Raw genomic sequence first — 27,078 nt, 5'->3', positions numbered from 1 at the left:
TTTTAAACTAGCTGTGTGACCTTAGACAAGTCACTTAGCACCTCTGAGCCTCAGTTTCTACCTCTGTAAAATAACTGCCCCTTAGGGGGGATATCAGTGGTTTTAAATGAAATAATAAATGTAGCCATGTTGTATAGACTGTAAAGCACCTAAATTAGCTATTTTAAAAAATATTTTATTTATTTATTTGAGTGTGTGCATGAGTCGGGGGAGGGGCCGAGGGGGAGGAAGGGAGAGAATCTCAAGCATATTCCATGCCCAGCATGGAGCCCTATGTGGGGCTCCATCTCAGGATCATGACCTGAACTGAAATCGAGAGTCGGGTGCTCAACCGAATGAGCCACCCAGGCACCTCTAGCCATTGTTGTTTTTGATGCACCTTAAAGGGGACAGGAAAAAGGAGGGATCTAGAACTGGGGAGTTTTGCTTTCTCTGATCTCATGTTACAGGGAGGTCATAGTCCAGAGAGTGTAAGCAGTCTGCCAGGAACAACAGAGGTGGAGGATGGGATTAGGGAACAGGATTAGGGTTAGGCAGTGAGGATGGGTGGGAACAAGGGGGATTGTCTGCTTAAGGCTCAGGGACTGGACCATGATGGGACAGATGAAGGTCCCAGGAGGAGGGTGCTGGGGCAGTGGGCAGTGAGGCTGGAGGGTGGCCAGGTGGGCAGTGGCTCCAAAGGTGGACAGAGGAGTCCATGCTGTCGCTTGGGGTAAAAGCCAGCTCTTTACCAAATCCTGTGTAGGGGCCGCTAGTGCAAGGACACAAGGATAGTGCAAATCATTCCTGGCATGGGACTTCTGGTTCAGAAACAGGGCAAGATGACATCCAATCCAGGTCATCTTCAGATCATCACAGACCAGGGACTAAAGAGGTAGGGCAGGGGTGGGGAGGAGGGCAGAGCTTTCCAAGGGGAAACCCAGCACTCTGATTCTCTGCGGTCAAGAACCGTGGGCTGTAATAGTCTTGCCATCATCAAAACTAGGCCTGAGTCACCTTTGGGCAGAAGTGAGAGAACATGGGGCATGGGGACAGGGGTGCATACCTTTGCAGGCACCACACCCACACATACCTCTCAAAAGCCAGTTTACCACTAAAAATGACCCGAGGATTCTGGTAATAAGAGCTGTCATTCAAGATAGGCTTTGAGTCATTTCTCGCATGAAGGAGGAAAGAAAAAGTCAACAATAGAGAGTAGGATTCATATCTAGGTGGATCTTGAGTGCTCTGTGTCTCCTTCTTTCCTTCTACTGAAATATTTCCCTTTAGGTCTCTCTTACTACTTTACATTTCACCATTAGAGATTTGTTCCTTTGGTTATTCAGTTTCCAAGAGTTCTTCATACAAATGTAAACATTCCTGGGAGAGGCAGCCGGTAAGCCTGGAATGTTGTGATCCAGCTCAAGTAACTGGGACAGGAATTGGTTTTATCTGGGGCCTGAAGGGCCAAAAGGGGGGAGTAAAGGAGAAGGAGTAAGGATGGAGATTATTATCCTCACTTTACAGATGAGGAAACAGACTTACACAAATAAAGAAGGCAAGTGGTCTGTGATGGTAGCAAGCCAAACCTTACTTTCTCACCCCGAATTGTGTGCTTTCTTCAGAGTTGTTCAGAAGCCACTCCATGAAATTTGTTTCAGAGAAAACATGTGTTCCTGGCCTTCCCATCTACCTCCAGCGCAATCCAGAATGTGCAGGCTCTGTGCTCCCTTTGGAACGGGCCATTCGTAAGCAGGATGGTGGCTAGGACTTGTATGCCTGGTCCTAAATGGCAGAACCTCAGCGATCAGGCGAGAGACTCCCTCCTTCCTTCCCTCCTCTCCCGCACTCTCTCTGTCTCTGCAATTTGAACTAAGACCCAAGGGATCTCGCAGTTGTGGTCATGCTAGAACCCGGACGTGGCATGGTCATTACAGGGCTAACAAACACCTCGGGTTCTGAGTAGGGAGAGACTTGGGTGACAAGGAGCAGAGGTGCACAGAACCAAGAAGAGAGATACCCCAGGGAGAGCTCCAGTCTGCCTGGTGGAGGAAGACGCCCCCATCCCAGGCAGGGACCTTTAAAATGTCTGCCCAGCGGGATGTGAGGATCCCTGTGGGGAGGTACTCTGCTGAGGTGGGTCTCCCGTTCTTCCTCTTTCTGACTTGGAGTATTCATTGATGTTATCTTCTACTTGTTATATCATCAAATATGGAATGTTCGGGAGGCAGGTGACTTTAATCCCTAGGTTGTTGGTTTCTGGATCAAGAGGAGCCTCGTCTGTACACGATAAAGGGATCGCTGACCTTCATTGATACTGATCACTGATACGGAGAGCCCCACACACCACCCGAGACCCTGGGGCTGTATTCCTTGGGGAGGAGTGAGTGTACTTTGCTTGGTGGAGGGAGAGAGAATGAGCTGCGTGTTTGGTGACCCCAAGAGCTAACAAACCATTAGCAGTCCTGAATGCTGCTCTCGAATTATTTCTCGCTCCCTGAGTGCTGGGCCCCTGGTAGGACTGCATGTACAGGCCCCTTGTGCTGCGTGGGGCCAGTGAGCTGTGAGGGCAGGTTTTCAGGGCCCATCCGAGACCCTTTGGGCTCTTGCCCTGAGACAGCCAGATTCAAGATGGCGCTGCTCCCTCAGCCGGGACCCTGGGGAGAGGGAACCTGGAGCACCAGGCCCAGAGAAATCACTTCCAAGACATAAAGCTTCCCCGTTGCAAGCTATTTCACTCTGGTGGTTGTTGGTTACCATGACTCACCCAGTGCATGCTGACTGCCCTTCCTGTGGTGCGAGCATGGCATTTGTTCTAGATCCTTCTGGAAAGGAGATAGAGGCACGGACATGGTGCGGCTAACTCATGCCCCGGTGGCATTCCTCCGGTCTCTGCCGCCAGCCACAGTGCCATCCCTCAGGCTGTGGGCCAGGAGTGCAGAACAGCAGAGGGCACCAGAGACCTGTCTCCACTCTCCCCATCATGGGGCCATCTCTCCATGTTGGAGGAGCCAGCACGGCAGGAGGGGTGCTGGGGTCTCAAGCAGGGACAGAGCTCAGGGCCTGTCTCTGTGCCATGTCACTGGTTGTGGGCGAGTGTTTGCAGGATGCAGACTCACCCTCGGGGGACTTCCAAGAGACTGGGGCCGGGAGCCAGGGCCCCACCGGGGCCTCTAAAGAGCAGGCCTTCCTCTGGCTCCTTCCCTCTTGGCCTCGCTCTGTCTTCGGTGTCATGGTCAGACCCAGAGTGAGGCTGGGAGGGTAGGCCGGGGGCCAGCACCGAATGTAAAGGGCACTGAGCCTGCACAGAGCCGGGGGTTCTTAGGCCTTCCCCAAGCCTTCGGCTGCTGAGGCCTCAAATTCCACCATTCTGCTCTGGCTGTTCAGCCTGCTGCTTGGATCTGAGATGCTAAAATGCAGCCATGTTTCTCTCCTCGGTGGAGGCTGGGGTGGAAGCTGAAGGGGGTGGGGCCAACAGCAGCGTTTCCTAGATCTACAGAACAGTGCGGGTGTAGGGTCCAGGAACTTCGTAGGCTCGGAGAGCTTTGTCCTGGGAGTTGGGCAGCTGTGTGATTCCCCTTCAGGTCCCTTTCCCTCCTTGGATCTCAGCTTCTGTCGATGGGGAGCTGGGGCTGGCTGAGCTTGGAGCCCTTCTCAGCATTATATCCTGTGCTTTCAGGAGCAGGTTTCACCGCTCGGACCCAGGAGGCAGCCTGGCCCGGGGGAAGGGGCCCCCGGGGGTCACTAGCTGGACGTGCAATCTTGCTGGGACGTGCTAGATGCTTACATGGGCTTGCTTTCCTTTAGTGTTGGCATACGCCTCAGTATTTACACTTGCCTGGATCATATAAAGACCAAGGTCAGGTCAAGTCGGTCCACGTAACCTTAGCTGGCCCAGAGTCAAACAGAAGACGTAATGGTGCCTGATCTCCCGCCTGCCCTCCCTGCCTTCTCTCGGTGCTGTTCCCGGCCTTTGGGCGCTGGTCCTTCCCACTTGGCCAGGAGGTCTGGCCTGGCGTCTGGATCCCTAGTCAGAAAGTCTTCCAGATCATCTAGCCAGTGGACTCCAAGCTGGCATCTTGAGGGTGGAGTGGGGGTTTGGGGATGTCCACCTTCTGCTTGGAATGCTTTGCTGCCCCTTCTCCCACCCTCACAGTGAGCCAGGCTCCTGGCAAAAAGATGGCACCAAGCTTTCTCCCACAAGAACCCAGGAGGTCTAGAAGGTGCAGTCTCACTGGAGAAGCAGTGTCTCCCTCAACCCTTTGACCTTTGTCTGCTCAGATCCTGGGAGGCAGGCTGGGAGCACGCAGGCGGGCTGCTTCCCCATCCTTCTTTAGCTCCCCTGCTGCTCCTGTCCTTTTGAGCTCCAGAGGGAGTAAGGGTATCACAGAGCTCATTGTAAACCATTCTGGTTTGTGACGTGCTTTGAGAGTCCCGTCTCTCTCGAGCTGGTTGTGAACTCCTTAGGGCCTGGCAGAGGCATGCTCGGTGTTTTTCCTCCTCCTGACTTGTTGTTCCTCCTCCTACTGTCAGGTTCCATCCCATATTCCGTCAAGTTCACCGACCTGCACTATCCATTCTTTTAGCCATTCACCAAGGTGGACCACGGGCAGGATATTGCCAGGAGCTGGACGCACAGAGAAAAAGCAACAGACAGTCCTTGAAGGGTCCAAGTTTAGGGGGTACGACACTTATAAATAAGGTTGTAATTCAGGGCGGTGAGTTCTGTGACAATGGCCTATGCTGGCCCATATGGGTGCATCTGGTGAGTTGGGGGAGCTTGGTCCAGCCTGGGAGAGGTGAGGAGGGGACGGGCTCTCCGACAAGGTGAGGTTTGAGTTAGGTGTTGAAGGAGAGGCTGTAAAATTCCCTAGGTGGGGTTCCCAGAGTGGTGGGAGAGAACTTTCTAGGAAAGAAAAACACAAAAGCTGGCAGGGGGAGAGGGCAGGGCCCCTTGTGGGATTGGAAGTGTTCACTGCTGCTGGAGCAGAGACGCAGGTGAGTAGAGAGGGGCCTGGGAAGAAGGTGGGACCTGGTCACGGACGGCCTGGGGTCATTTCTCCAGTTCAGAAGAAGAGGATGAGGAGGCCCATTAAGCTGGGTAGTGGCAGGAGTAGGGTAACAGTTCTGAGACACTATGCGGGGAGAAGCGATCTGGTGGGATGACCATCTGGATGTGGAGAAGAGGGGAGTGGGGAAGGGAGGCCGACTGCCAGGGTCCTGGCTCCAGGGGCTGCCTGCTTGCAGCCCCTGACGCCAGGCCAAAATCGGGGAGAGGAGGAGCAGGGTGGGTGGGCACCGTGAGGGTGAGTCAGGGGTGGATATGCTGGGTTTTGGAGGCCCATGAGCCCTCCAGAAGAAGGTGTCCATGGAGTTTGGAGAATTAACCCGAGTGTCTATGACAGTTGGGTAGTGTTTGCTCCCCTGTGCTATAGATGGGGTGATTAAAAGGGGGGTAAATAGAGGAAGACAGAGAAAAAAGCCTACAAGAGAACTCCTGGGAGCGTTTCAAGAGTGAGTGGGAGAGGAAGGGAAAGGAGTGGGCAGTGGGGGAGGAGAGGCATGGTGGAGGTCAAGGGCACAGTAGTGAAGAACCAGTGGTTGCTATTTCCAAGGATTGCCCTGATGAGGCACACAAGCCTGGGGTTGGGCATCAGCAGGAAGGTCACTGGCACCCTCGGCTGTAGGGATGACAGTGACACAAGGGGCGAGGTCATGGACTGTGTGCTGACCTGTGAGGGGTAGGCTGCTGAGTCCCCTCCTACCTGCACAGATCCGAGCATGGTGCTGGATACTCAGTGCTCCGAATAACACGTGGTCAGGAAAATGTGTTGAATGAACGATTGCGAGGTTAAAGAAGACAGTTGTTTGTCACGAAGACTGGTGAGATTCGAGTTCTGAGTGCCTCACCTCTCCCACCTCCCTGCCCCCAGAGTGAGTCACCCTCAGAAAGGTCCCGAAGGGGGGTTTCCAGTCCTTATCCAGATCTGGAAATGATGAGCTAACTCGGGAGAGGTGTGGAGGCCTGTTTGGAAAGTCATGTGTGCTCCCTGCCCGAGGGGTGACAGCTCTTTCCTCTGGGGGTTTTCCTGTAGCTTCAGCCTTGTCTGCACCTCTAGTGGTGAGCTGGGCATCGAGGGAGCCTCTGACTTGCTGGGCTTCGGGGGGCAAAGCTCCTCTCCTGGAGAGCCTACCCAGGCCAGAAGGAGCACTCAAGTAGGAGCCTGAGGCTAGGATTCTGGCCTGAGCTCCGCCATTACCTCACGTGAGGCAGTCATCTCTCTGGGCCTCAGTTTCTCCAAATATGAAGCAGGGATTCCAATACTGCATTCACAGGGGTATCCCAAGGAGAAGATGGACTAGTGGATAAAAAGATGATATGAAAAGTAGAAGTGCTACACACACACACACACACACAAATGCTAGAGTTTTCTTCAATCATTCACTCATTCGTGCATGCACACATTAATTCAGCAAAAGGTGACAAAGCACTCACTAGAGGCTGTAATTACAAAATACTGAGTGCTTGGGGCAGAGCAAGTGGGCAGACATTGTGAGAGGAGCTTGCCTTTGAGCCTAGTGATCCCTGCCCTGCACTGCCTGCAGGGGAAAGGAAAGGCTGGGCCTGATGGGTCGGAGGGTGTCGGAGCCCAGGGGTGCCACCAGTCCTGACAACTCACTAGCTCCATAGATTTGTGGTGCTGGGAACTCCCCCTCTCTCCATTCTGGTGGGGAAGTTTGTACTGAGTAGGGTCAAGGCTTGTTTTTCTGCTTTGTCCTCTGGACTCCAGAGGTTGCCCCAACCTGTTATTTGGTGGCAATTGGGAGGGGCAAAGGTGTGCAGGGGAGAGAGTCCCAGGGCAGCACATGGCCATGAGCTGGCTCCTGGATATGCAAGATCTGTGCTCAGATTGGGTGGGTGAACTGGGATTAGGTGCTTAACCTTAATGAGACTCAAGTTCCCTACCTGCAACATGGGGTTCTTAATCCCTTCTTCTCTCTGCTTTATGAAGATGAAGTGAAGCTGCTTTAAAATATTATAAAGACTCCTATTTCTCCTCTTCCTCTTCCCCAGACACCGGTTCATCATCATCAAAATCATCAGACCACCTTTCTGGGCTCCTTCCTACTCCCCCCTTCTTGGGGACCCCTTGGTGTCATGTCTACTCAGCGTGACAGCCAGAGATGGGTCCTGCCAACTTACCGTTCTGTGGATCAAAGTGATCACTGAACGTCTGGTCAGTGCTGGTCAGGACTGGCTGATCTCTTGTCACGACTCTATTCTGTTACAACTCATGGAGGTTGTAACCCAGACGATTCTGGGTGTCAGAACCATGAAACATGAGCGTAGGAGGAAGCGTTGGAGAGGGTGTGCTCTGGCTGCAAAATGTAGGCAGGTAAGAGATCGATTGGATGGTGCTCCTCAAGTATGAGTGTCTTTTTTGGCAATCCTGCCAGCCCTCCACCTGCCGTGAATCTGGAGGGCCAAGATGGGTATAGTTCAAGTGCAGGACCCCACACAGGTATACCTCGTCCCTCAGCGGGCATTCATGCGGATGCTCAGATTTGGGCAGCCCGGCAGAAGATTACAAAGGTGCAGGGGATCATTGGGTTTTACAGGTTCAGCTTTGAGGTATAACTGACTATAAATGACTTGAAGGTCCACTGCATGCCACCATTAGTAAATTGGCTGAGGCCTAATGTGAATCGTCAGCACTCAAGGCTCGTGGGAGAGAAAGACATTTGGTCTGGGGAGGGTCCTGCCCGTGGTCCAGCCTCTCATCCCAGGATGGATTGGTCGTTCTTCCCCTGTCATCAAACTCTCGAACCCGGGAAATGATGGCAAAGGAAGCCAGCTGCTGGGGCTGGAGGTACGGTGAGTCTGAAAGGTCTTGGCTGCTACTCTCCTCGTAGGATCAGAGGTGAGTCCTCTCTCACTTCCTCACTTCTCAGTGGAGAGACCCCATCGCAGCTTCTGGAACAGAACATGCATTTGTTCCCCTCCTCCACCCTGAGGGTCTTCGTGCACAGCTGACTCTGGCGGCAGAGGGGTTTCCCACGGACCCAGACCTAAGGCTGCCCAAAAGATAGCCAGGCTTCCGGGCAATCCCTGACATGGCATCTCCTCACCGGGCCTTCACCAGGCCTGGGGGTCTCTCTCCTGGGAACAGAGCCGGCCTGCTACCTGGGAGCTGTGTTCTCGCCCACTAGGCTCCACATACTCCACTGGCTGGTGGACGGCCATCCAGGAGCAAGCCCAGACAACCCAAAATCAATTTGCTAAAAGCCAATTTGCCAAATGATCAATTCACTGAATGACTAATTTGCCATAGGACTGAGGATTCGTTTTTTCAAATTTCACTTTCCCTGTGGCTTTGCACTGCAGCCTGGCAGCAGAATTCTGCCCGAGTGTCAAATTTCTAATGTGGAGCCTGACTCTAGCACTCAATATTTTATATGGAAAGGCTAGGCTTGCTCCACCCCATCCCTGCCACTGACTCTCCTGCTCTGCTTTCTAGGTGGGTGTTCTCTTCGGATGTAGTTTCTGTCTGCTGTCTTCATGTAAGCTTATCCTGTGTCTGCTTTTGGAGGTACTCAATGAGAGTGGATCCCTATTGCAGTCGGGGGGAGGTGGGGGCACTCAGGACCTTGTGGTGGGGTCATTCGAGAAACGGAAGGAAGTGCTACTTTTCCAAACTTGAGTTAGGGATCTAGGATTCATGCTCTTGTTATTATCATTTACCATTTTAATTGAAGTTGTAATGGACATGGAAACAGTGAGCATTTCTAACTGAAAGAACGAACCTTTTCCTTACTTATTTATGAAACTGTGGAATCCGAATTACAGTTTGGAACCATCTCGTTGCCTGCACATAGAGCCATAAAATTTGCCAGCTACCCAAAATGAGCAGTTTAAGATCTTGAGTTATGGGGGAAAAAATCGGTTATTCCAACTTCTGGTTTTCTATGTATGTTACCTGTATATGTATCTGTACTTATACTCATACCTATACTTGTAGCCATCAGTAGGCAATTTTGAAAATCAGATTTGTCCCAAATACTTTCACAGGCTTTGGAATGCACCATATTCTTTACCGCTAGATTGTCCTTCTTAGTAGGCTTCACTTCTATTTGTACCTATTTGTATATGCATACCTAGTGAATGCTAATTTTTCCTCTTCTTTGCCTTTTCATCAGGCTGCCATATACCCTGAACAGAAGAACACTGTGCAGGTGACCTCTGGGCAGGTTAATTAATTTCCCTGAGTCTTAATGACTTCATTTGGAAAGCAGGGCTGAACACACCTAGCTGATGAGGTTTCTGTGAGTATGAGAAGAGATAGTGGGCGGGACAATGCTATAATCATTCTTGGAGTTGTGCAGTTGTAGGATGTTAATATGGCATGAATTCTGGGTAGCAAAAGCAAGTCCTGAGATTTGTAGTCCTTTAGAAGAGGGATGGCAGGAAAGAAATTGCCACGGTCAAGGTGAAAAAGTATAGAGCTCTGTCTTTGCTGAAGTTTCTCATGGCCTCCTCTACCCGCCCAGGCTAGATTCTTTCTTTGCTGGCCCCGGAAGTCCTGCTGCTACTCCTGCCTCATTATACCCCCTCTTCCCTGAATGGCTCTGAGCACCAACGATGCTGACACTCTAGATTTCTGGAACATTCCATGTGCCTTCCTGTCCCAGGACCTTTGCACAGGCTGTTTGTTGGCCCTTTCCTACCTCCCCACTAAAGAGCATCTTTAGGTCTTAGCTGAAAGATCACTCCTGTGAACTTCCCGTGAACTTCCCACAAGTAAGCTCCTCCTGGAGATTGTTCTTTCTTAATACCTGTGCTTATTAATTTTTCAAAGCATCAGTTATAACACCAGTTAATGAATTCATTGTGTAATTATTTGTTCAAGGTCTGCCCTTTTGACTGGTCTATAAACACTATGAAGTCAGAGAGTGCGTCGTGTTCACCGCTGCGGGCCAGCATTTTGCCCTGTGCCTGGCACATGGCTGGTGCTGGGTAAACATGTCCTGCACAGATGAATGAATGGCGGGGGGAGGGGGGACCAGCAGGCTAGGAAAGAATGACTGTCTGTCCGACTCCTCTCTTTTGGACCCGTTCTGCTATTCCTCAGTAGAGCCGGATTCCCTTTCCTCTTGGGTCAGTCCACAGTTCAGGACTTTGCCACAGTTCAGGTCTTTGCTCCAGGCTGGAGTCCATCAATCAGCAAACGTCCCATGAGGTGAGCCTGGGCGACACCGAATGTCAGGTGTGGAGGCTCTCCAAGGACAGCAATAGCTCTGGGGAGTGAGGGGGTGGGCAGCTACGTGGAGAGTGGGGGGCTTACAGCCCAAGCAAATAAAGGTTGCAAGGAGGACCTCCACCAGCCCCATCTGCTGTTGAGACTATGGCTGGCTCAGGACCAGGCAGTCTGGGTGAAGAAGCTCTCTTGTCCTGGCAGGGCCCCGAGGCCGCCTGGCCCCTCAGGGAGCAGGACTGCTCAAACCTGGGCAAGCTCCTGCTTGTACCTTCTTTCTCTGGCTTGTCCAGCATGACTGGGTGTGGCAGACGGGGGCCGTGGCAGCCCTCTGGGGAAGGGGTGGCCCTAGTCCTCTTCTCATAGGCACCCCACACTCATCACCCACTTCCTGGCCTGAAGCTACTTTAGGGGGCTGCTGAGCGAGTTCTGCACTGACTCCTTCCTCCTGCCTCTATGGCACAAGACATAAAAAATATAAGAAACAAAACCTATAGAAAGTAAATGGACAAAGTATGAACTTGTGTTTCCCTCCCCCACCCCATCTTAAAAATGTTTTGTGGAACCAGAGAATGTTGGAGTGGAAGCCTGTTCAACATGACTTCTGTCAGAGGAAGAGGCTTAGACACCAGACGGTGGGCTGAGACCCTTTGGCTCCCCGACCACACTTCAGTGGCATGTGCCTTGCAGAGCCGATAGGAAAGCACTGACATAGATCCCCATCACTAGGAGAGGACCTAGCTGTGTTCTGGGCTCCATCTCCAGCCTCTCCTCCCCAGTCCTTAGCAAGATAGGGCTTTAGTCCTGCTGAGACCCTCTAAACCCAAGCAGGAAGGACCCTCTGACCCGGATCCATCCACCTCTCCCTCCCACCCATCCTACCTCCCTTTTCTCTAGAGCACAGGAGAAGGTAACGGGACCCGTGCTGTGGCCCATCTTTCTCCCTCCTGTTCCACAGTCTACTTTCCCTTCCTTCTCTCTTCTCAGCTGACACACACAGATGCTCATGAGCCAGTCGCACAGAGAAGCAGTGAGAGTAGAGGGGCTGGAGAAGCTGATGGCGCTGCAGTAGTCAGGGCAGCCTTCCTGAAGGAGGAGTTCCCAGCTTGGCTTTAAAGGAATGGACAGGGTTTAGAGAAGCAAAGAAGAAGGACAAGCGACAGAAGAGTTCAGGGATGGTATGAAGAGTCCGGGGTGGGCCGTGCGTGGGGTGGGCGTGTGCGTGTAGGGCTGCGAGGGCGGCTGGCTACGAGAACGCTGGGAAACCAGAGCTGAGATGTTTTGTTTGACAGAGGATCCAGTGGTCCCGGCTGCGGTCGTTTTAGCTAAATAAAGCAGTCACTGTGATTTTGAAACCACAGTGGGCTTGCTCCACTGTGATGGCAACTAATTATGGATTGTAATTGTTTAAACACAGGGAGGTGTTTTGACCTGAATAGTAATAACGTGAAGGGCCTCCTTTGGTGTCTTCCCGCTCCCTGCCCACGAGCTGTGGCCGGGTCCCAGACACCCCGCCCTGCTCCACAAGCTCGGCAATGAGGTGGGGCAGGGAGAGATGGGGGGCAGCGTCCACCTGGCCGGGCTGTCGAGAAGATGTAACAAGTCACCAGCCCTGGGCAAGGGAGCTGGATGGCTGACCCTTGGCAGAACCACATGACCCCATTGTGCAGATGAGGAAACGGAGCCCCAAGTGGGGCCTGACTGGAGTCACACAGCCCCCAGCAGAGACTGGGGGTTTTCAGAGAACTCTCAGTGGCAGAGGCCACCTGTGGTGACACGTCGTGCGGACAAGTTGCTTTACCTCTCCTGCCTGCTACCCCTGCAGGGGCTTGTCCTTCTGCATCCGAGTGTCCCAGGGTTGACGGGAGGCTGCTGGTGCACGGATATGAACTCCCCTGAACCCTCCAGGGGGTGGGGTTGGGGTGGGTCTGGATTTCTTTGCTGGGTCCAGTGTTCCCCAGCTTCCAGCTTTCAAACCTCAGGGGCTTCCTCTGTCCTCCTTGTCCCAAAGCCCTGACAGTATCGGGCTAAGGCACAGAGCGGGGTGCCCCCTCCCTGGCCCCTGGCTCCCTGGCCCCGTGTAACCTAGCGGAGGCCCTACTAAATATTTCACAGGATCCGAGTGCAGACTGCTCACTTTACAGCCCAAGAGGCTTGGGAGGGCATGTGATGTTCCTGCAGAGTGAGGACTCGAAGCCACTTCTCCTGACCTCACTTCAGTGTTCTCCCTGCAGACTCACTGAATTCTCACCAGCATTGTCCTCTTGCGTTGAGTTCTGGGTCCTCTGCCTGGGACTCTTCCCCAACCTTTTTGCTTATTGGGCTTCTGTGTATCCTTTAGGTCCTGACTTAAATGTTATAGCCTTGAGCCCCTGCCTTAACCTGGTTGGATCCCTCTGTATTCTGCTCTAGTAACATTGTCTAGGGTAGGGACTGCTCATTCCTTCCTGATATACATGATTACCTTCTTCTTTTATCAACTCCCGATTTAACAGGGAAGCAATGTGTACAGTTAAAAGGCTATCTCTTACAGCCTTCCTGACAGCTAGCAAGTTGCTGAGTAAGGCTACTGAAAAACTGAGAAAGAGCTATTTTTTCTCTTTGCACCTTTCCTTCATTTTTCCTGGAACACAGAAGTGATGGCTGGAGCTCTAGCAGCTGTCTTAGTCCTTCCTGTTAAAGGTATCAAGTTGGGGGTACGTAGGAGGCTCAATGGGTTAAACATCTGCCTTCAGCTCAGGTCATGATCCCAGGGTTCTGGCATGAGTCCCGCATCGGGTTCCTTGCTCAGCGGGGAGCCTGCTTCTCCCTCTGCCTGCTGCTCCTACCCTCTGCTCGTGTTCTGTCTCTCTCTCTTATAAATAAATACAATCTTTAAAAAAAAAAGGATATTAAGGATGTTTTTATGTTCGAGCAGAAGCATAGCAACAGTCTGGGCCCCTGAAGGCTTCATGAAAGCCATCACTCCAGGCTGGGCTGCCCACATTTGGACTTGCTTTATGTAAGAGATAGAACCCTCACTCATTTTCCTCACTATAGTTGGATTTCTATTCCTGGCAGTCAAACTTAATCCCAATTGATAGACATTCTTTGTGGCTGTTATCGTAGTTGATGCTAGTTAAATACAGACCCTTTTAATGCCTCCCTCCTTAGAACAGAGGCAGGACCCTCTCTGCCTTATTTACTCCTGTGTTTTCAGCGGCTGGTATAGTGCTGCTATTAGTAAATTCTCTTGGAATAAATGAATACACCCCATGAGTACCTGGTGTCTGGCAGGGGGTCCTACAGGATCATGTAGGGAAAGGCTGGCTCTGACAATGGCCTTCGTAATAATTACGAGAAGCAACTTTAGCTGCCCAGGCTACTAGGAACTACTTTTCCTTTCCCTTCAAATTGGCTCCCCAATACCATCATTTAAAGATATAATTGAATTTTTTTTCCAATCTGAAAGTCTCTTAGAGGAGATTCTCTCATATCTCACCACCTATAACAGATGTACTAAAAAATACACAAGGGACCAAGTCAAACACACAAGCAAATCAATTTTTTCTTTTCAGTCTTGGTTTCGTTCAGCTGCTTTTCTCACATAGTTAAGCTCATATAAAAATCTGTGTCTTTTCCTCCCCTCCAATATCATAATAGAAACTTCCCATTTCTTAAAGGCTGGACTGAATTACAGTTTTTCAGTGGAGATGTAGCAACCTGTTTTCCATCGTGGGAATTACTTGGCCTGCCCCCTCTTCTGGCATTCTTAGTTGGAATGGTGTTTTAAATGAGCACCTTTGTGCCCAAAGCTTTTCCTGTGCTAAGGGTTATTTCCTTAGAGGAGCTTCTCAGAAATGGAGTTATTTGATCACAAGAGATAAACGTATCCAAATGTCATTTTGCCAAACAGGAGCCAATGCAAAATTAAAGGGAAAGAGAGACTCGGTCCTTTTGCTTTTCTCTGGGCTCAGTTTCTCTAGCTGTAAACTGAGCAGGTCCAGGTTAGAGGGGTCCAGGTTCCCTTACAGATCAGAAGATTGGTTGATGGCTGGGAATGAGGCCTCTGACATTCTTTAGGGCACGAGGTCATAAGGTGAGGGAGGGGTGCTGAGACCTGGATATGTCAGCCAGTGCCTTGGTCCCTGCCGCCCCCTTCTTCCCTGCAAGTTGAGCCTGCCTGTTGGTGTGTCACTGGAGCCTCCTGGCCCACTTTCTGTGTCTCTCTCACCTGCCCACTGTTGCCTCGACTCCCAGAAAGCTTGTACTTTCTTGGAGCCCTAACCATCCCAAAGAGGAAGGAGAGCTTCAGATCCCCAAGTCTCAGGGCCTGCCTGGGGTCCCCTGTGGGGCTGAGGATTCACCTTTGAAGGCAGATGTAGGAAGAGGGCAGTGCGTCACCCGAAGGAACACCTCTGGACTAGAACATCAGACCATGTTGCTGGTCCCTAAGGGACCTGAGCACAGCACAGAGCATCAGTCACTCATGGGAATGACCAGAAGTACAGCTGGTGCTCTACAACTCAGGTCCCTAACCTCTACTCCAGACAGTATTATTGTATATATCCAGGCTATGCCCCATCAGCCTATGAGCTCTTGAAGGGCAGGGATTCTCTCTGATTTGTCTCTGCATCTGGGTCACAGAGCGGATGCTCAGTACTATTTTAAGTGAACAAGAGAATGGAAAGGCCCAAATGTGGTGGGAAGAATTCTGGGCAAGATGGGAAGGGAAGCCAGAGCTGGGATAGGAATGAGTGGGAGGGAACAGGAAATGGTGGGGAAAGTCCTGGGCTGGTTTTCTCCGGCAAGACAACATTAACCGAACCAGCTCCCAGTCACTGCAGCCTGGTCCTTCTTGCATGTGCAGGTTCCAGGGTCCTGGTAGAGAGCTATGGGTGGAAGGGAAGCAGGTGCAGGAGGAAGCTGGGCCCGTAGGGTTCATTTGTTCATCACAAAGCATTAGTTCTTTACCCCGCTCATTCTTCTGCTTAATATTTTCAACATCTGCTGTGTGTTATGTTTTGTGCTAGGTCTGATGTTCAAAGATGGAAAAGAGAGCTCAGTTCCTGGAAAGCCTGGTACCTGGTATGTCAGTACCTGGGAAGGCAGTGGACTGTGGCAGGCAGAGTGGGTGACGGGATGTGTGGGGGACACCCTGGAGGGAGCAGTGGTCTACAGCTAGGGTGGCCACGCCTGGGGGAAAGGGTCTTCCCAGCTGCTGTTGAACCCTGGGGGCTGCAGTGAGGCCCCAATCTGAGGGCAGAAGCCTTTGCAGCAGAGGCACCAAGGAGAAGCAGGGGAAAAGTAGGCATTCCATGCTGTAACAACTGGACCGAGCTTTGAGTGGGGGTCAGAGGTCAGGCACAGGGAATGGGAGCCTGAGAGATATTGCTTACCCATAGAGAAGTGGCAGATAAGATCAAATAGTAAATTACAACCTGATGTGTATGCTAGGGTCATGGGTCATGTCAATGTAAAAATATTACCTGTGAAAAGTAAAATGCAAATAAGAAAATACCTGTGAAGATTTTAGAGAGAGAGAGAGAGGGAGAAAGAGACAGAGAACTGTTGATTGCATTAATGACAAGGTAGACAGATTTGTTAGATGGTTTTACAAAGTTAATCTTAAGTAAGTTAGTGGTTATATTATTATTACTGTAGCACTAATCAAATTGAGAAGCAGGACAATACTGCAGCGTATAGGGATGGGAGGTGTTTCCCTATCACGCAGTAGATGCTGTAACACACAGGGGATGGGACGAGATGAGATGAATGCCCTCCAGGTATCCTGTGCCCGGAGTCTGGACCCCTGCAGGCCCTTCAGGGAAGCTCTGATGTTGTAGGCGGTCCAACGACCCTTCCATTTCTCTTGGGGATTCACTGGGGGGAGGGGGTGGTTTATTTTCCTTCATAAGCAACAGTTAGCAACTACCCCTCCATAGTTAGTAAAGTAAAGGCTGTACCTGTCTTGACACTTCTTCTGACTGGGCTGCTGCTGTAACCGGTGGCTCCTGGCTGTGTTAGGGCTGGTGGCACATCAGAATTGTTCTTTTATTGTGACAGGAACCTGGAAAAAACGTGCTTGCCTTTTCTCTGTGGTCTTTTAAAGTTAGTTTGTTTTTTTTGACATGTATTTGCTGGGGTTGGGACATAATTTGATGGATGTTTGTTGAATGACTAATTATTGACAGATGGGCTCATGGCCTCCATTAAAGTAGGCTAAGCAAGCAAACTACTGAGTGGAATGTGAGTCTAGGCTACACAGAGTACTCATCTGCTGATCCCTGAGCCATCCTGCTGGCTATTATTACAGAAGCACTGAAAGGAAGCACTAAATTCGGAAGACATGGAAATACCAGGGAAGGAAGGAGTCAAGTAAGATCTAAGGGTGAGGAAGAAGAAGGGGTGAGATATCCAGTCCAGAAAACAGGTGATTTATTTATCTTTCTTTCGTTCTTCTTTTTTTGAAGATTTTATTTATTCATTCATGAGAGAGAGAGACAGAAAGAGCACAAGCAGAAGGAGAGAGAGAAGCTGACTCCCCGTGGAGCTGGAAGCCTGACATGGAGTTCAATCCCAGGACCCCAAGATCATGACCTGAGCCCAAGGCAGATGCTTAACCATCTGAACCACCCAGATGCTGATTTCTTAATAGGTGTCTTGTTCAATAACTCTTTGATGCAAGAAACAGAACTATAAACATAGCTCTTGATAATAACAATAATGAATCTGTTGGAAGGCTATGAGGAGTCTCACGAATCCAAGGGCAGGGGTGAAAATCAGTGTGCAGGAGAACTTTAGGGTGACACTACTGGAAAGTTATGAGAGACCCAGACAACTGCTTGCCTGTGCTTGGTGTCCCTCCTTCTCTGGGGCCTTGTGATTTGTTTTGTTTTGTTATTTTTTAAAATCTCATTCTCTCTCAGGAGGTCTGTTTCTGTCTTTTCTGTGAAGACTGGCCTTCTCTAGGACCAAAAATGTTCACCTCCATGGAGATATGATTTCTCAGATCATGGACCCAACACCAAGAGTCTAAACCTAAATTCCCAGGAGGAATCTGATTGGCCAATGGGCAGCCAATGGGTGCATCTCCTCAGTCAGGTGTCTGTCTCTGTTCCAACAGGGTGCATTCAGGTGCTTAAACATGGCTGCAGGGACCACTCTTGTGGGTGGGAAGGCCTTCTTAGGGAAGTGGGCACAGGCGCGGCAGGCACGTTGGCAAACATGTCTCCTGTGGGGGAAGACTGGAATGACTTGGCATCGAATAAGTGTTCCACCACATGTAGAAACTGCCCACCATGTACTTTTACAAATGAATAGCTTCTGAAGCTTTGAGTCCAGGTCATAAGGGCCTACATAACTGCTGATTTCTGAGGAGCTCCCCCCTCATTTTCTAAGCCTTTGGAGAGAGCAGTTAGTAGGAAATGTTAATGACCAATTTCAGCAAATGACCATTTTGGTGCTCCCAGGCCACTAGGGCTGGCCAGAGCTAATTTTTAGAATGCCCCCTCGATGATTCTGGCAACTTGTTTAATGTTGACCTAGAGACATGCGATGGGCCCAGATCCAGTCCTACAGCTAAGCCGAGATTCACTTTACTGTGGGCAAGGGAAAGCCGGTCCAGGGACTCCATGTGGTTTTGTCTCCTCCGAAGGCTCTGTGCCTGGTCTGGTCTCACTGCAGGGCTGCTCGCCTGGGCTGGGGAGTATGGCTGTGCTCGTGACCCTCACCAGAGCCCCTCGGGAGTCTTGGTTCCAAACCTACTTCACAGCTGTGCTTCTGTGCCTCGGGGTTTCCCCTCTGGAAGGCAGGACATCCTGCCTTCCTTCCATCACCCCTGTGGCTGGTGCAGGCCTGGCCACTGGTTTCTGTTCCTTGTTCCCTCTGCCCCTCTGGGATGGCTCTCGGGAAGAACCCGACATCCCAGCTTGCCCCAGACATGAATGGAGGTCACTGTCCCTCTCCGGGACTCTGTTTGAAAGCCTTTCACTGTAGCATGTTCGATGTTGGCTCCTGTGGCAGGGACTTGAGCCCAGCTGGCAGGGAGAGTGCTGTTCTGAGGAGAGGGCTGTTCTCTGTTCTGAACTCGCGCCCGGTGGCTGTGCTCCCTCACAGCAAGGACCAGCCCTGACGGAGGCTGCTTTTCTAGGTCTTCATCATCACAACACGGTGGCTGCATTAGCTTGCCCACAAAGGACCCCTAGCTCTAAACTTCTGTCCCCAGTAAGTGCAACATCTCGCACCTTTGTGAGGCCCTCCCCTGTCCGGGGCTTGGGTGATGGATGGATTAATGGCTGGCTCGGTCACCCAGGCTCCATGAACCCCAGTCCCTGCAGGCTCCCCCCACCCCATCTTCCCCAGCAGATCCCAGCAAGGGGTTTGGCTTACAGTCTGGGGCCGCCTCACCAGCATTATTCCCCTGCCCCACCCCAGGGGATGGCCTCCCTATGTAACCTTTTTCAGCTCCTCCGGCTACCCTGGAGTGTTGACTTAGCTGGGGAGCAGGCTCCCTCTCCAACCTCGGTGTGTTTGCTCAGCGGAGGAGCAGGCTTTGGGTCTGCTTAACTCCACGAGCACATAAGTTCCTCTGTCTTTCCCCGAGCGTCCCACGGAGGGGGTGCGGCCGGGGGAAGGTGGGTGCCTAGGAGGGAGGTGGTTTCCTGCTCTGCCACCCGTGATCACAGGCTGTTCCAATGCTGCTCAAACAATATGGAGAAAAACCCCGGCTGAATAGCCCCAGTGTTAGGCTGCAGAGTCAATATTGGCTGAACAAACATGGCAAATAAGGAGTTGCTATTTGCGTAGCTATGAGTACTTGTGTGCTCTGGCAGCCTCGACAGGGCCCTTGGAAATGAAGGGGAAAGGAGGTGGTGTCTGGAGGTGGAGGGGACGCGCGAAAGGGCTGGGCCAGGGTTTCTCACCTCAGCACTGTCAGCCAGGGGGGCCTGATGATCCTTTGTTGTGACCGACTGTCGGGCGCATGGCCGAGCACTGAGCGACATCCCTGGCCTCCTCCACCCACGACATGCCAGGAACACCCCCTCGCCAGGCGTGACAAAGACGTCTCTTGAAATGGCTGGATATTCCGTGGGGGGCCTCTCCCTCAGCTGCCGTGCACTAGTTCAGCTGTGGGCCAGGCTGGGGAGCAGGAGGGTTTGAAGGGGTGAGGGGTCAAGGGGTCTCCTCGTGCTTCCTGACCCTCTTGCTCTCCACATGGCTTGGCCAGTGTTGGGTGTGCCAAGAAAAGGCAGCCTCTTTAGGAAATCAGTGCAATGAAAAAGTGACTCTTCAATCCCAGAGCCTTTTGGGCTGCTGGTCCTGGGGTGGCGTGAGGAGGTGTCTGTGGCCACTTTCTCACTCTGGCCTTGTCTTGGAACCCACTCCAGCTCTCCCTCCTGAGACAGAGAGGTTGTGAGATGCTCAGATGACGTTCGTCTGTCTCTCTCTCTCTCGGAGAATTTCTGGCGTGTTTCACTCTGGCTGGTGACCTTCTCAGTCACACATGCCTATTTATAACAATCTGTCCCTGGCTCTCCGTCCTCCCCTCTGTCACCCAGGGTTGTCCTGTGCTCTCTCAGCTCCCGCAGTCAGCCAAGCCTGAGCACCGTGGGAAGGCATGTGCTGGGGAGGACAGCAGGGGCGTACTGGCCACAGAGGCCTCTCTGGGGCACTGCCTCAAGCTCGGCAGGGTCATATCCAGGCTCACTCTGGGTGCTTTGTGGCTGGGGACAGAGTGCCAGAGAGAAAGTGTTTATAGCCTGGGGCAGGCCCTGTCTGTGGCAGGGGCCTCCCGTGTGTGTGACCCTCTGTCTGCTTCTGGGCCTGACGCTGTGACCGCATGATGGCCCAGAGAGCCCATTGCTGAACAGCTCTGGCCACATCCTGATGCCTGGATCCTTCCTCTCTAGTCTGGGCTCTCTCAAGATGCCCTGGCAGGGGCGGATGACCAATTAAAATGGTGACGCCGGGTATAAGTGGGCTTTCAGTGCATTTCCCTGCCTGTGCGTTGGTCCCTTTTGCTGTCGTGGGACCAGATGCGGAGCCCATCCCTGAGTGGCTGGGATGATGAGGCACCCTGACCACCGTAGCCAACGGTTTCGGCCCCAGGAGGTTGCGTCTCAGGAGGAGGGAGGGCTCCTGTGGGCTCAGATGGTGAGAAGGAAGGGAATGTGCTTATCATCAGGAATGAGGGACGCGGACTGGCGGAGGTGGGCAGCCCGGGTGTGTTTAAGCAGCTGCAGAAAGGCAGTTAGGTTTTGTTCTGTTTTCTCTTTTTTCAGAGTTAACACACACCTCTCCATGCCTCACACCATTTGGCATCTCCCCGATCCCCTCTGTCCTTCCTTGTACCTCTGTCCCTTAGGTAGGGCTGGATAGAGAAACCTGGCCCATATATTGCTTCCCAGAGAGGCAGTTGCCTAAGAGTCCCACAGAGCAATGGGCGTCTTCCGAAACTCTTCAGACTGGCCGCCTGATTTCATGAGAGACTTGGCGAGGGGCTGCTTTGTATGATTGGACCCAAGGCTCAAAGGCCCAGAGACTGGACACACTCCTTATGAAGCCGCCCTATTTGTGGGGCCACATGGGGAAATGGGGTAACAGGAGAACCTGGGGAGAGTGTCTCAGGGCCCTGCTCAGCCCAGTCAGAGCCTCCCCAGCCTCTTTAGTCCAAGTTCCCCTCAGGTGACCTAACTTTCTCAAGCTCAAATTGTCCCAGCTGCCATGGGAGAATAGGAACATGGAGCCTGAAGGGCTGTCGTGGGGCCTCAGTGAGCCAGACTGGGTGTGTGGCAACAGTCCAGTGCTCAGTGTCACAGACGCTCCAGCAATGGCCGTCTTCCATTCCCTTCACCTCTCCCCTGCCCGGTCCTGGCCAGCTCAGGGCCCAGCCTCAGAGCAGCTCCCCACCCAGGCAGCCTCTGATGACCCCACCTCTGGGGCTGCCAATCACATCGTCCCTCTCTGAGGGAGGAGAGCAATTGAAAGAACATCGAAGACCATGAAATCAAAAGACCTGGCTTTGAACTCCGCCATAAGATATCAGGCCAGTGACTTAACCTCACTGAGTTTTGGTTTCCTCATCTGTATAATGGGCCTGCTGATACTTTCTTTGGAGGTGATAGGAAGGTAGGGTGTGGGAAATATTGGTAGAGTGACGAGGCCCCCTTTGGAATTTGTTTAAAATGCAGATTTCTGGGGCACCTTCCTGGCTCAGGAGGGAAAGCATGAGACTCTTGATCTCTGGGGTGCAGAGTTTGAGCCCCATGTTGGGCATGGAGCCTACTTTAAAAGAATGTGCACATTTCTTGGCAGTATTGCCAGAGCTTCTGGTACAGCTGGTCTGGGGAGGAGCCCAAGAATCTGCATTCTGGAGAAGTGGGCAAGTGGTTGTGAGGTAGACCGTGCGTGTGTGATCCTAGTGTCCCGGGGCCTCACCAGACAGCTTGTACAGGGGAGGCCCCCACTCTGCACGCACATATTCTTCTCTCCAGCTGCTTGGGCAGGACTAGGGGCAAAGTCTTCTTCGGTACTTTGGAGAGTCCCCCCCAGAGTGCCACATCATGTTGCAGTCACCATGTGGTATCTTTCTAGATCTTTCTGTCCTGCCTAGTCTGCTGCCAGTCCCTGCCCTTTGCTGCTGCGGCTGCTTGAGGGGTCCACCCTGTCTGTGATGAGAGCACTGTTTCCAGATGCATCTGAAAGTGCCCGTGATGCAGTGTCAAATGGGAGCCGGGTCCAGGGCAGGGTAGGGGCTGCGGCTCTGGAAACCTTGGTGTCACACTTGCCACTGGCCCTCAACTGTCCATAGTGCTACAAAATGTCCCTTGCTAAAACTCCTCGAAGCCCCTGGCCAACACCCTGATTCTTACTGGAACTGAAATAGTCCCAGGCCTGGGCAGGAGACGGACACCCGCCCCTCCGCCCAAGATGTCGGGCTCCTGATGTGGCAGGCACAGTGCTCCCCTCTCTCCAGCTTTGTGGTGTCCGGCACAGGGCTGGGCACAGAGTACAAGCCCCATAAGTGCTGGGGGACCAGCGTGTAGCTCTGAGGAGGCTCTGGAGGCTGTTCTGGAGGCTGGGCTTTGCTCTTTCCTCAGCTCCATCCCCAACACACGTGGTGCTGTCCCAGGGATGCCTGAGGCTCAGCCAGCCAAGACATGGCCTCATGGCCACCACCCCGTGAGATCACACCTCCATATTCATCCAGGGCCTTGGCACCTGCCCACAGTCTTCCTCCTCACACAAGGCCTTCCATTGTCCCGGGGACATCGGTGTCCTCCTAAATGATACCTCCCTCAGCCACCCCTCATGCACCTCCCACGCCTTTTCAGATCTGATGACCATCACTGCTGCAGTCGTAACCTCGCTTCTACCCCCCCATACTAGGGATTCCCAGAGCTGGCTGATCACAGGTGCCATTTGGGGAGCTTTAAAACATAGATTCCCAGGTCCCAGAGGCTCCAGAAATGAGATGCAGAAACTGGGTCTGAACTTCTGGGGACTGGCCAGGTTGGGGACCACTGGAACTTGTCATCCTCGGTTGCAGTTCTCTTTGGAATTCAACCCGACAGGAGCTCCCCCAGCCATGACCTGTCCCCTCCAGTCCCCTCCCACCCTGTACCTAAGTCTCCCCATCAAGTCCCTGAGGCTTTCAACACTTTTCTTTTCTTCTTGCCCAGCAGCTTCCTCCTGTCTCAGTCTAGATAGCAGGAGCCACACTTTGACGCTTGGGCCCATCCCCTCATCCTTTGTCCCTGCTTGTCTCCCACTACCTCTATGATGAAATCCGAGGTCTGCCTTCTTCACTCCTGCCGCCAGCCTGTCCCCACTAACCCCTGGCATCACCGTCACCTGCAGGGAACTCCCACTCCCAGGAGCTCGTTGGGATGCCTGGTCCTCCTCTCATGAACTGGGAGCTCTATCTCCCATCACCCCCTGCCCCCATCCCAGGACCCATCACCTTGGGCACTACTACACACTGAGTAAGCCAGACAGGGCCCTGCCCTCTTGAACACACAGCCTCACCTGAGAAGCAGACATGCAGTCCTCACCAGTATTCCTGAAGAAGGCCAAGTGTGAGGTCCAGCCTCTCACCCTGTGGGGAGAATGAAGCCATTTGGTGGGGATGGCCTGCCTTCAACAGCAGCCCCTGCTCCGTGGGCACATGGGCAGTGCCAAGGACCCCTGTGTCTGCAGGCAGGCCGTCCTCTGTGCTCTGGCCTCCCCCTACCCAGGACGCCGGGAACCGCCCCCTACATGCTCACCTTCCTTTCTGTATTTGCTCCTCATTCCTTCCAGGTCCATCTCTTCCCTTTTATTACCCATAGTCCTCTGAACAGTCCACTGAGCTGCACCCAGGTAGGGCTCACTGATACTCACAAAGAACTGGCCATACAATAAAATGGCCTATCCAGGGTGAGGGGTGGCAGAGCAGAGGATAGAGACACGGGAGGCCTGGCAGGGGAGGAGAAGGAGGCTGGGCCAGGTGCTAGCCAGAAATTCTTGGGTCAAGTCTGCACAAGGACTTCATGGGACAGGTGTCAATCTCCTCGTTTTGCCTTTGAGAGGTAAGGTGGCTTGCCTAAGATTTGCAGAGCTGCCTTGCTAGTCAGCCCCAGATCCTACGTGTTTCAAGTGCGAAGGGTGTGAATTCAGGGAATTAGCACCTTTGCAGCTGCAGGAAGGGTGGAGAGTGAGTGAAGGTCAGGAAGTCATTGCTGAAGGCCAGCCCGCAGGTTCCAAAACATAGTTCTCTGAAACTTCCTTGGACCCGTGTAGAACCTCAGGAAGCCCGCGGCTGTGAGCAGGGGAGGGCAGGTGCCAGCCAGAGGTGGACAAACTCCCCATCTGCCTGAGGGTCTGTCTCCAGCTGCCTCTGGAGAAGGATGGTCTCTTGCTCTTTAGCCTTCTAGAGATCATAGGCGAGTCTCATGGGCAGAATCCAGGCTGGGACCCTGTGCCGAAGGGGAAGCTGGGAACCCCAGTTTCTGGAGGCATCTGCAGAAGAGGCTGGCAGGATGCCAAGGTCGGGAGAGGCCAAGGTGGATCAGGCGGTCCAGCGGGGCTGCTGTGTGCTGAAGCTGGGGTCTGAGGTCCCATCTACATGCTTTCCATCCCTCTTCTCTATTTCCCAAACCATGAGGACTCTTGTCCCACTTCCTTATAAGGGACCTTTGTCCTTGCTGCCCCGGTCACTCTCTAGAATTGACAGAAATCCCTTCAAGCATCAGTGGACACAGAGGGCTGTGGGGACAGACTACAGACTACACATTGGCACTTTCCTTCTGAGATACTTCTTGCTTGAGAAGTAAATGCAAACGCTCGAGGTGTCTGTTTCCATCCTGTAGTCCTAAAGCTTTTTAAGGAGTGGAATGCTTTGTTCAACAGCGATACGGAACTGTGCTGTATGTGGTGACACTATCACCCTACTGGGGACCATGTTGGTTGTGTCTCTTCTGTCTCTGCCTGGCAGGGGTGGGTCACGAGAGGCTCCTGAGAGCATAAAACAGAAGGAGGGAGAAGAGCTTCTTATCAGCCTGGAGAATCTCGGCAAGTAGCAGAGGATTGTGGGAGTAAAGTGTTAAGCAAAGGACCTTTACCTCTTTCCTTCCACTCTTGCAGGTGGCTTTCTAGGTCAATGACCAGACTTCCCTAGAAGGGAGTGGAGCTTGGAGGTTTACTATCTAGGAATGGAGCTAAAGAGGAAGTTACATCCTTCCCATGGCAATTTGCCATGGGCTTCATCATCTTTTCCCTGAGTAGCTTTGACTGGGAGGGCCGGGGACACTTTGTGGGTCAGGAGCAGTGTCCTGGTCTGGGTGACACTTCTTCAGGAATTCTCAGAATCCATAGTTTTGTTCTGTCTTTCTTTCCTAGTTCCTGCAGACCCCAGGCCAGTATGTGTGTGTGTGTGTGTGTATTCATTTAAGCAGGAGAGATGACACTGGATCCTAAATTTTTCTCAGTAAATTGCAAATATTATGAGATGTACTAACACTCTGGGCCAAGACAAATGTAATTTTGGATTATTAAATCCACATGACAAATGAGTGCCTATTAATTTTTATTTATCTTGACTGAATTAACAGGAACTAGCAATGGAAAAGAAAAATAATTGTCTTCTACTTCTTTGTAAGAGCGGAGTGGATTTGGAGAAAGCCCTATGAACCAGCAGCATACAATCATAGCACACTGGAACTGGGAGAAATTTTTATTTGCTCTAAGTTAACAGACATGTATGGAGTATCTCCTAGGTCTTGGGGATTCAAAAGCACCCTGTTCCAGTCTTTAAAAGCTCAAAGTCTGGTAGGGGCACCTGCGAGTTCCCATTCCACTGCAACAGTGAGAACTTGGTTGAGGAATAAAGGTTTTATGAGGTTAGAGTGGGTTATGAGGTTATGAGGTTGGAGTGGGGAGTTAGGGAAGGCTTTCTGGAGGAAGTTATACCTGAGTTGGGTTTTGCTGTATGAATAGGAGTTTGGCAAAGAAAAACAAAAGTTGGGGAAAGGCACTTTTTTTTTTTTTTTTTTTTTTTAAAGATTTACTTATTTGTCAGAGAGAGAGAGACTACACAAGCAGGGGGAGCATCAGGCAGAGGGAGAAGCAGGCTCCCTGCTGAGCAAGGGGCATGATGCAGGACTCTATCCCACCCTCCACTGTGGTGCCTGAAGTGGAGCTTGATCTCAGGGCCCTGAGATCATGACCAGAGCCGAAATCAAGAAGGGGTGGTGGAGAGGAAGGAGTGTTGAGATAACCCTTCTGGGCAACAAGGGGGAGGTGGGGCTATACACTGACCTGGAGAAAGAAGAAAGAGCAGATTTGGGGAGTAGTATGGGAGGAAGTGGCACACAGTGAGCTCTACTTTGAACACATTGAATTTGAGATGTCCAGTGCGCCACCATTTTTGGAACTCCGGGGAGAGGTCGGGGTGAGAAAGAAATCCGAGTCACTCATATATAGTTGGTAATTAAAATTGGGGGCATGGATAAAGTAACTTGGGGAGAATACACAAAAATATTGCTGGGATGCCTGGGTGGCTCAGTCAGATCAGTGGCTGACTCTTATTTATTCATTCATTTGACAGAGAGATGGAGAGAGACCACAAGTAGGCAGAGTGGCAGGCAGAGGCAGGGGGAGAAGCAGGCTCTCCGCCGAGTGGGGGGCCCAATGCGTGGCTCGATCCCAGGACCCTGGGATCATGACCTGAGCCAAAGGCAGCTTCTTAACCAAGTGAGCCACCCAGGCGCCCCATGTGGGTGACTCTTGATTTAGGCTCAGGTCATGATCTCGGGGTTATGAGACTGAGCCCCATGTTGGGCTCTGTGCTCAGTGTGGAGTCTGCTTGTCCCTCTCCGTAACTGTCCCCCTGCTCAGCTCTCTCTCTCAAATAAATTTTAAAAAAAATTCTTGAATTGTATGGTACATTAGAATCACCTTGGGATAAGCAAGTATTATTTTAGTATGTCTCAAATATGGTGTGCCTCTGGGCACCAGAGTTTTATCTACCAACCCTACACTAGTTGCTGGTTAAAAGGCACATCCTTTTAACCAGCTCCATGGGGTCCATTCCTAGATACTGGTTCATCAGTGTGGGGGCAAAGTCTGGGAATCAGCAGCAGACTCCAGGGGCCTCGGCACTTAAGGGCGAGAGCAGAAAAAGTCAGCAAACATGCCCAAGGAGGAAGAGACAGAGAGAGCTGTGGGAAGAAGACTGACCTGGGTGGTCTCACCAGGCACTGAGAGGAGGAGGCAGGTGGGGACCAGCATGGCAGCGCAGTGGGAAGCTGTAAGAAACACACAGGGAGGAGGCCACTGATTGGCAATGTGGGGTCAATGGTGACTCTAGCGAATTTGTGGGCTTCCT

This window comes from Neovison vison, chromosome 13, assembly GCF_020171115.1.
Source record: "Neovison vison isolate M4711 chromosome 13, ASM_NN_V1, whole genome shotgun sequence".
Taxonomy (NCBI): domain Eukaryota; kingdom Metazoa; phylum Chordata; class Mammalia; order Carnivora; family Mustelidae; genus Neogale; species Neogale vison.
This window is presented reverse-complemented; position numbering follows the sequence as displayed.